This window comes from Dipteris shenzhenensis, chromosome 15, assembly GCF_047967505.1.
Source record: "Dipteris shenzhenensis isolate YYH24624 ecotype China chromosome 15, Dip_SZ_1.0, whole genome shotgun sequence".
NCBI lineage: Eukaryota > Viridiplantae > Streptophyta > Polypodiopsida > Gleicheniales > Dipteridaceae > Dipteris > Dipteris shenzhenensis.
The window spans coordinates 18,274,233-18,282,274 of NC_141610.1; the positions used below are offsets into that span (position 1 = coordinate 18,274,233).

Sequence of the window (8,042 nt, forward strand, 5' to 3'; positions counted from 1 at the left end):
CAACCCCCTAGTATAAACTGGGTTACTGCAGTTTTAAAAAAATAAAATTGCAGTGACTGCTCGATTCAAAAGTCATGCATGAAAATTATATCACTTTGGAGCAATGGCTAAAAATTAGACATTTGAGTAGACAAATGATTGAAATAATACAGTAAGCAAAAACAAAGAGACAGCATACCTTGCCAGGGATAAAATATCAAGCCACATGTTTGAGAAGCACTAGATAAATCTGAAATCCCTTGCGCATCAATTTCTGGACAATGAACCCCATTATATCCCTCCTCCCCACCTGCAACGGCTTTATTGCTGCTTAGAGAACAAGCACAAGCATGCTTTGTAGATAGTCATAATAAAATGGCAGTATTTCTATGACATGAGACCGTACATCTCAATACACAGTGAACGTTGAGCTGCAATCTATAAGAACCCCTTGCATGTCTCTTGCTGTATTGGAAAGATAACACCTTCAAGCAACCTACCTTCAAATAAGATACTTTACATACTGAAGGCTTCACCACCATGGAACATCTGGAAGTACTGCCTGGTTCCAAAAAATGTCAGAGAAGCTTTTTCAAGATACTTACAAACCTGCACCTATGATTCAATGCATGGGGTCCATGCAAAATCCAGAAAAGCACAGCTGATCAGTTAAATGTCATTGTAGTGGTACCCTGCACTTTTTCAATCCAAAGGTTGAAAGACTCCAGCTCAAAATCACCCCTCAGAGAAAATAGAGGGGGAAAAGTGCTAGTAAAAACAAATCTGCTTCACTGACATCACTCTAAGAGAGGAGGAATAGCTCTTGGTGTTGAGGAGCTGCAGCAACCATATTCATACTTAATATTGGTTGCAGCAATGGAGCTGATGAAGCTTGTCTAATATACAATACCATGAATACTGCTTTGACAGAAAAGGACTAGCCTTTCTTCACTTGGAAGTGCTCCAGCAAACAGAACATCGCAGAAGCACCTTCCCTCTGTTAAGAAATGAAAGGCTTTGATGCCTGCAGGAGGCAGCAAAACCTACAGAAAATAGAGCTCTTGGAGAATAAACATAATCCAACATCACAGTGTCACCTGCTGAGCATCTCTTTTGGTGAAAGGAATTGGTTCCTGGAGCAGCAAGACTACAGGAAAAGAAACGTTTGGGATCAAATTTTTGCAGCTACTTACTAGAAGATAGAACAATCACTACTGAGACACATCAGTAATTGAAGAGTACCAGAAAAAAAACATAAGTGTCCCTCCAAATATTCCAACACTTAAAGAATCTTCTCGCAGAGGTTCAAGGTCCTGGCCACTTCTCGGAGAAGTACTTGAAGAAGAGTCGTAACAGCATCCAACTGAAGGAACTCCCCTTGGAAAACAATAGAGAATCCCTAGGACAGCATGCTCCACAGAGCAGCTACATGGCATATCAACCTTTATACATGTCTATTTGTCCATTGCACATACCAGATGGGAATAAACACACAACTCTGAAAGCCACAACTGGTCATTTGAGATGGACTGTCATCTAAGAACTCTAAATGCAAAAAATGAAAGTTCAGCATGATATCAAATTTGTTGTTTTGAAGCTTGTATCGCTGCAAATATCACCTTTAACACGAAGCCTACCTTTGCAAAATTTAAGTGCTTACAATGGGAATGACTATAGCTTCAGACATTTGCTATTTTGAAGCTTGTCACTGACAATGTTACCTTAACACAGAACCAACACTTGCTAAACAGAAGTGCTTACATTGTGGATGACTACAAAGTTTGATTCCTGCAGGACAAGTCAGCTGTGAATTTCAACTGCTACAGGCAAACTTTCATAGAATAAACGCTCTCAATAATATGCTGGCAAATTTAATTAAAAATATTAAACATCGCAATCAAGACTCGCTGACATCAGTGCATATTGAGACTCAACCAATTGCGAGGGGTTGTAAAAGCTTCCCATAATGCACTGGTCATTAGATATTAATAAAATTTCCATCTGGCTTGCGCTAAAGTGTCAATGTACCGGCCAATATTGTGCAACAAAGCAAACTGTGGACAGCTATTTGGGTCCTCTAGAGAGGTATATGACCAGGTCTTCCCCCAATGCAGCATATTTCTGTTGAAAAAGAAAAAAACACAAGCGTTGTACTTTTTGTCAATGAACATTTCAATTGTAGCCGCACTTTCTGATCAGTATGGCAAGTCAAACAAGACACGTATCTCTAACTCTTTAGTGGATCCGTTGACTCTTTGCATAAGCAAAAGACACGAATGAAGAAACTAGCCAAAGAACTGTTCCTACATAAACAAAATGGCCCCTTGCAACTTACAGTGACAGACCCATCTACAGAAAGATAATTAACCAAAACTTAAGGAGTTATGGGCTGGTTTGATCGTTGAGAAGCTGTGGCAGAGGCTACATCCACATACTGTCAGGCAGGGGTGCACACACCAAGATTTCAAGCAATAGAGCCACCTCAAAGACTTAGCCCAAAACACGTGTTGAAATGATCAGCAGAAGCGCACGTTGATACATCTCAAAAGTGCAAAAAGCAAGTGCTGACAACAAGATGCATCAACTCCAGTGCAGAGCTAATATAGACTTTCAAGCTGTCTTCAGACCCCTCTAACCACCCACCAGCCGATCAACAAAAGTTTTTGGTCAGCTGTCAGTGTAATCTTTGCAAACAGCCATGATACTCCCTCTAGGAATCACAGCAATCAACATGCTAAGATAATGCTCACAATAGGATCATACGTATCTGAATTGCGTTCAGGAAACTGAGCACACGCAATATTGCTTTCCTACACAAATTTCATGTGAGGGACTATATTACTTTCCTACAAAATTTTCATCCCTCACACGATATCCTTATAGGACCCGCTAGACAAGACCAAGGTTAAGAACAGGATTCAAAGCAGTGATTGTGTCGAGAAACGTAGAAAACATGTACGCAGAACAGCTAACCACCTTTCCGACTCTCCTGATGCTTTGATCTATATAATCAACGTCTACCTAACCAGTGCTGAGTATTGTTTTGTATTGTTAACATTTCCGCCGTCTGATTTGTAAATCATTGCTGAGCTTTCAGGTGCATGCCATATTTTCCTTGCAGAGTGCAAATGTCGTCATCCTTTATATTGCATAAAATTATTCCCTTTGGAAGGAATGATAAAGGTTTCTGTTTTATATACCCAACGTCACGTCATGGTATTTTCTCGCCAATCTAGATGCCCCCAATTTTATAAGATGATGAGCCGCAAGAACTGTCACGTGCTCTTGCTTACCCCACAAGCATGCCCCGTTGATCGTGTTATGGCCACTTGATTGGCAAGAGGAAGGCATCATACTTACGACCAATCGTCGAACCTTGGGTATAAGATAGCGTTAAATCGTTCACCGTTAAAACATTTTACTTTCAACCGGGATTTTTTTCTATTACGTTGCCGAGAGTTATTACGATACGATTTTAAAACGCAGGACAGGCACACCACTCCAGGAGGGCGTAGATCCCCCCTCCCAACACAAAAATTAGCCTTTATTGCAGGTGGATCCGCCCCGTGAGCGCACCCATAGGGGCAAGATCCTTTAACAGCAGAAAGAAACATCTCAAGATATCTTAAACAAACACAAGAGATATCTCGATCTGGTGAAGAACACGATGTAGACTCCTGTAGAACATGCCAGCGACCTTGCAATATTCCTGCTTCAAGACATCAATCAAATATGCCGCAGAAGTCACGCTCCGATACCATACGCCTCACAACAACAAAAAAAACCGTGCCTGAGAGCGATCACAGGGTCCCAGCTCTGAATTCTCTTGAAACAGGCCTGCAAGCAAAGCAAAGACGGAGGTAAGAGATCGAAAATATGGAAATATAAAGCGTGAAACTCGTAAGAAGACACTTGACAAAAGCATGCGGCAGCAAAAGCGTCTGTAGGAACGGATCAACAACAAAAGGGGCAGATCTACAAAAGGCAGGGGAGGAACGAGCGAAGGGACGATCAAGCGAGAGGGAGGGGGAGGGCAGAGGCAGAAGGGAACAGATCTAGGGGAGGAAGCGGAGGCTAAAGGATCTAGCGAAGAAGGGGAAGGGAGCAAAGGGGGAAAAGATCTAGCGAAGAAGGAAGGAGGCGATGGAGAAGAAAGCTCCCGAAAAGGACCATGGCAGGGGTAAGATAAGAGGAGGATACCAAGGAGAGCAAGGGAGAGTACCTGACGAGGGAGACGAAGAAAATGGGAAACACCATAGCCACAGACACAAAGAGAAGCTTTAAGAGCTCCCATGAGAGCCGACTTGCTTGGCCATCGAAGGTTGTAGAAGACGAAGAGTTTTAAGTCGGTTGTTCCTGGAACAACCGCCTTAAACTCGGCCAGGGTTTTCTCCTAGGACAGTTGTCCGCCACGTGCCCCCCCCCCCTTAACCGCTTGGGATTACCCACAAGCAAAGGAAACGAGAGAGAGAGAGAGAGAGAGAGTGTTTTCTTAAACATCACACAAACCGACTAAAAATGGCTTCCTAGACGTCAATCCCAACGATCAAACACACACCCCCCCCCCCCCTAAGATCGTTGATATATATATATATAGAGAGAGAGAGAGATGGCTAAGATTGTTGATACAACGAGATATAGAGAAAGGGCGGCAGGAGGACAGGGAACACACACACACACACACACAGGGGGGCATTGCGGGGTAGTGAAAGAGCCAACATGCAAGATACTCACAAGGAGACAACTAAGCATAAATCAATGTTCCAAAAATCAAGAGGATTGATGCGTGTAAAAGACTAATTTGAGTACCTATAATTTTAACACTAGAGAGATAACCATGGCAACAACATGCTTTCCCCCCATGTGCATAGCGCATATGGGTCAGCCCAAATAAAAGACTAAGGGTATAGTCGTTGGCCCCATTAAATGTGTGAAGCATTGCATTATAAGGGTATAGTGGTTGGCCCCATTCAATGTGTAAAGCATTGCATTATCAAACATCTTTTGTAGGGGGGGTTTTGTGGAACTCCCCCCCCCACTATTAAAACTAGGGTGTTTATTTATTTATTTTAAAAAAAGGATACACATATTTTATTGGTGACCAATAATTGCTAAGGAGAAAAGCTATGATTAATGTACAAACCTATGACTACTTGAAAACTATGACATAAATGGTGCTATAGTTACATCTCCACGGCATATGGGTTTACCCACTTAGAGGGATTCTTTATTTCTTATCTTTCAACAAATTATGTCACTTGAGTGTTGCAAGCGCTCAAACTTTAGAAAATCTTCACAACCCCTATAGTTACATCTCCATGGCATATGGGTTTACCCACTTAGAGGGATTCTTTATTTTTTATCTTTCACCAAATTATGTCGCTTGAGTGTTGCAAGCGCTCAAACTTTGGAAAATCTTCACAACCCCCTTACATCATAGGCCTAATCCCAAATAGAAAGGCGCCACACTATTGGCCCCACTATCCTCTATGTAGCAGAAATCATTCAACACATTGTTGTGAACGTCAAAAGCAATGAAAATCCAAAAAGGTCATTGGGAGCAGAAACGATTTGCATGTGCATCATCATCATGAGCCAAGGACATTGTAAAATTTGGACGCATTGAAAATGTGCGAAGGTTATTGAGAGTCGATATCATTTATATATAAATTTCAAGTGTTATAGACCCACCGCAATCTAAATATGGAAACTAATGCAATTGTGTATTAACACAGGTGTGATCTTATACCTTCCATCATTAGCAATGCTGATTAGTATTGTGCAATCAACCCAAGTGTGGCCAAGGGACTATAATCATTATTTTGACAATAATCGATGAATGACTTGAGCAATTACTTTTATCCAAGTATTTTTATAATAATATATTTATGATATGTTATGCATATCAAATTCTTCGAATTCCATTGACCTCCTCAAGGACCAAGCAAATCAAAACATGCAACACACCAACAACAAAACAAAACAAAAAAACATCCAATGCAATATAAACTTCACGCGCTTACATTTAGGATATTCATAGCAAATTTAGATATACAAGTATAAAAAACATATGTAAGCTACCATGAACACAAGGCACCATATAGGGTCCATCAGGACTTGAGTGATGGTCCTACAAATACAAAGGGGAGTTTTCTCTCTTAGCAAGTTAATGAAGGCCAAATGTTGGTAATTGTTGTGGCATGGAACTTATCATGTATATTGATAAGGCATTGATAGAATGAATCGGCAAATTATATTCCTAGGACTATAACGACATCATAATTGATATCGCTCTTTGAAGCTCATGCTAAGAGAGCTTATCATTCGATCATGCAATAATTCATTGAGCAAGGCTAGCATCTATGGGGTTGCATATCATATGAGGTAAATCCACTCACCTATCATTTTTTTCTTTTACGCGTGCAAGAAAAGGAAAATTAATTAAGAAAAGAAAGTACAAACATTTTGCCAAGTTAGCATAAGCTACAATGTAGCCTTGAGGGCTAGTCTAGCCAACTTAAGCTATGAGAATCGATCACCATAGTACGAAAGGGCAGATGGCATCTTGCTGAAGAAAAGGCAAGAATTCCATTGGAATGTGCATGTCGGAACATAAGGTCATTATTGATTCTCTATATTTGTTCAATAAGCATGGCTCATATGAGATTCCACAAGCAACTTGTGACTCTGTTAGCCTGCCTTTATCTCCTAGTAGTGCAAGTTTACATTTGAATTGAATATGGATGTTTGAGAGCCACTATAGTATTCGTCTCCAAAGCAAGAGCGTGAAGATGCATGTCCAAACAAATGAAAGTGTGATTCCATAGAGATGTAGCAAAATGAGTAGATTGGAGAGATGTCCTTCCATTTAGTGATTCTATCCTTCGTTGGATACTCGCAAGTGAGAAGTCGCCATAGAGTAAAACACAACCTAAATGAAGGAGTTGCAATCCAAACATGTTTGCAACATGCCGCCCATATTTGACCTAGGTCGAAAGGAGCTACCTTCTTCAATCTTGTTGGACTGCTTAACATAATAAACAGTGAATTACTAGGGATAAATTATATTTTAAATAGGCAATTTAGCTCCTTACTATTTGACTTGACCCTTTTGGCCATTACCAAAGTTGTGCTCATAGGCCAAGAAGGACTGAGATGTTGAGAGGTGGCTCATAGGAATTGATTTTTCCTACGCAACAGATAATACTGATCAAACAGCTCCTAAGGGTCAAACCAACAATGCCGCATCGAATTCCATAGCTGAAAACAAGAATTTAGGCCACATTTGTTAAGTCTTCTTGAAAGATTTGGGCTTATTTGAACCAGAGCAATGTTATTAATGAACAAGGAGCTATTGAACCAAATGTCCATCCCAAGGGTCCATCACCTGTCAATCGCATTGTGCCCACTCACTTGCAATCGCCTAATAGAGTTCTCCAAATGTGAATCAGCTTAGTCAATAATGACTAACAGATTTTCATGTGGAACCTAGAAAGAAAGATTTCCTACCATTTTAGGAGCCCCAGGGTGAATCAAAGAATACTCTAGTCTTCTATCGGATGCTGAGCATACACCGTGTCATCTTCATGAGAATCTTGTTTTTCCTCTCTACAATCGGATTATGTCGAGGCATGTATGGCACTATTTTGTGATGCTTTATCCCATGCTCTTTCAAGTACCCTTCAAAAGAATGTGAAGTATACTCTCTTCCATTATCAGAATTAATTGTTCCAATTCTAGAATTGGTTTGGTTCTCAGCCAATGCTTCGAACTCCTTAAACCAATTGAACACTTCAGATTTGCTTTTCATGAGAAAGAGCCAAGTGAACCGGGAGTAATAATCAATGAATGTGACAAAATACCGATACCCTCTATGTGTTGTGACTGTTAGATATCAATGCTCCACTCTCGTGTAACTACACGGGAACCAACTAACTCTACTTGTAAGGACCCCATATGAGGAGAAGGCATTTGAGTAGCTCGGTTATCCGGTAGGTCCTGGTTTGAACACCAGATGGGGGCCATGTGTGGCTTGATGGCTGGACGGAGTTGGCACACTACCA

At 40.8% G+C, this 8,042-nt stretch overlaps 1 long non-coding RNA gene across 2 annotated transcripts; it reads right to left on the reverse strand.

Annotated features, from left to right (window-relative positions):
- Window positions 1–523: 523 nt before the first annotated feature.
- LOC147893483 (uncharacterized) lies at window positions 524–4,406 on the reverse strand. 2 transcript variants are annotated; one of them, XR_015542199.1, is made up of 3 exons: window positions 4,202–4,406; window positions 3,677–3,816; window positions 524–1,767 (listed from the first exon to the last, which is right to left on the reverse strand). It is a non-coding gene; the product is annotated as an uncharacterized LOC147893483 (long non-coding RNA). The 2 variants fall into 2 exon arrangements; XR_015542198.1 differs by having other exon boundaries at window positions 524–3,816; window positions 4,202–4,393.
- Between the last annotated feature and the right edge of the window lie 3,636 nt (window positions 4,407–8,042).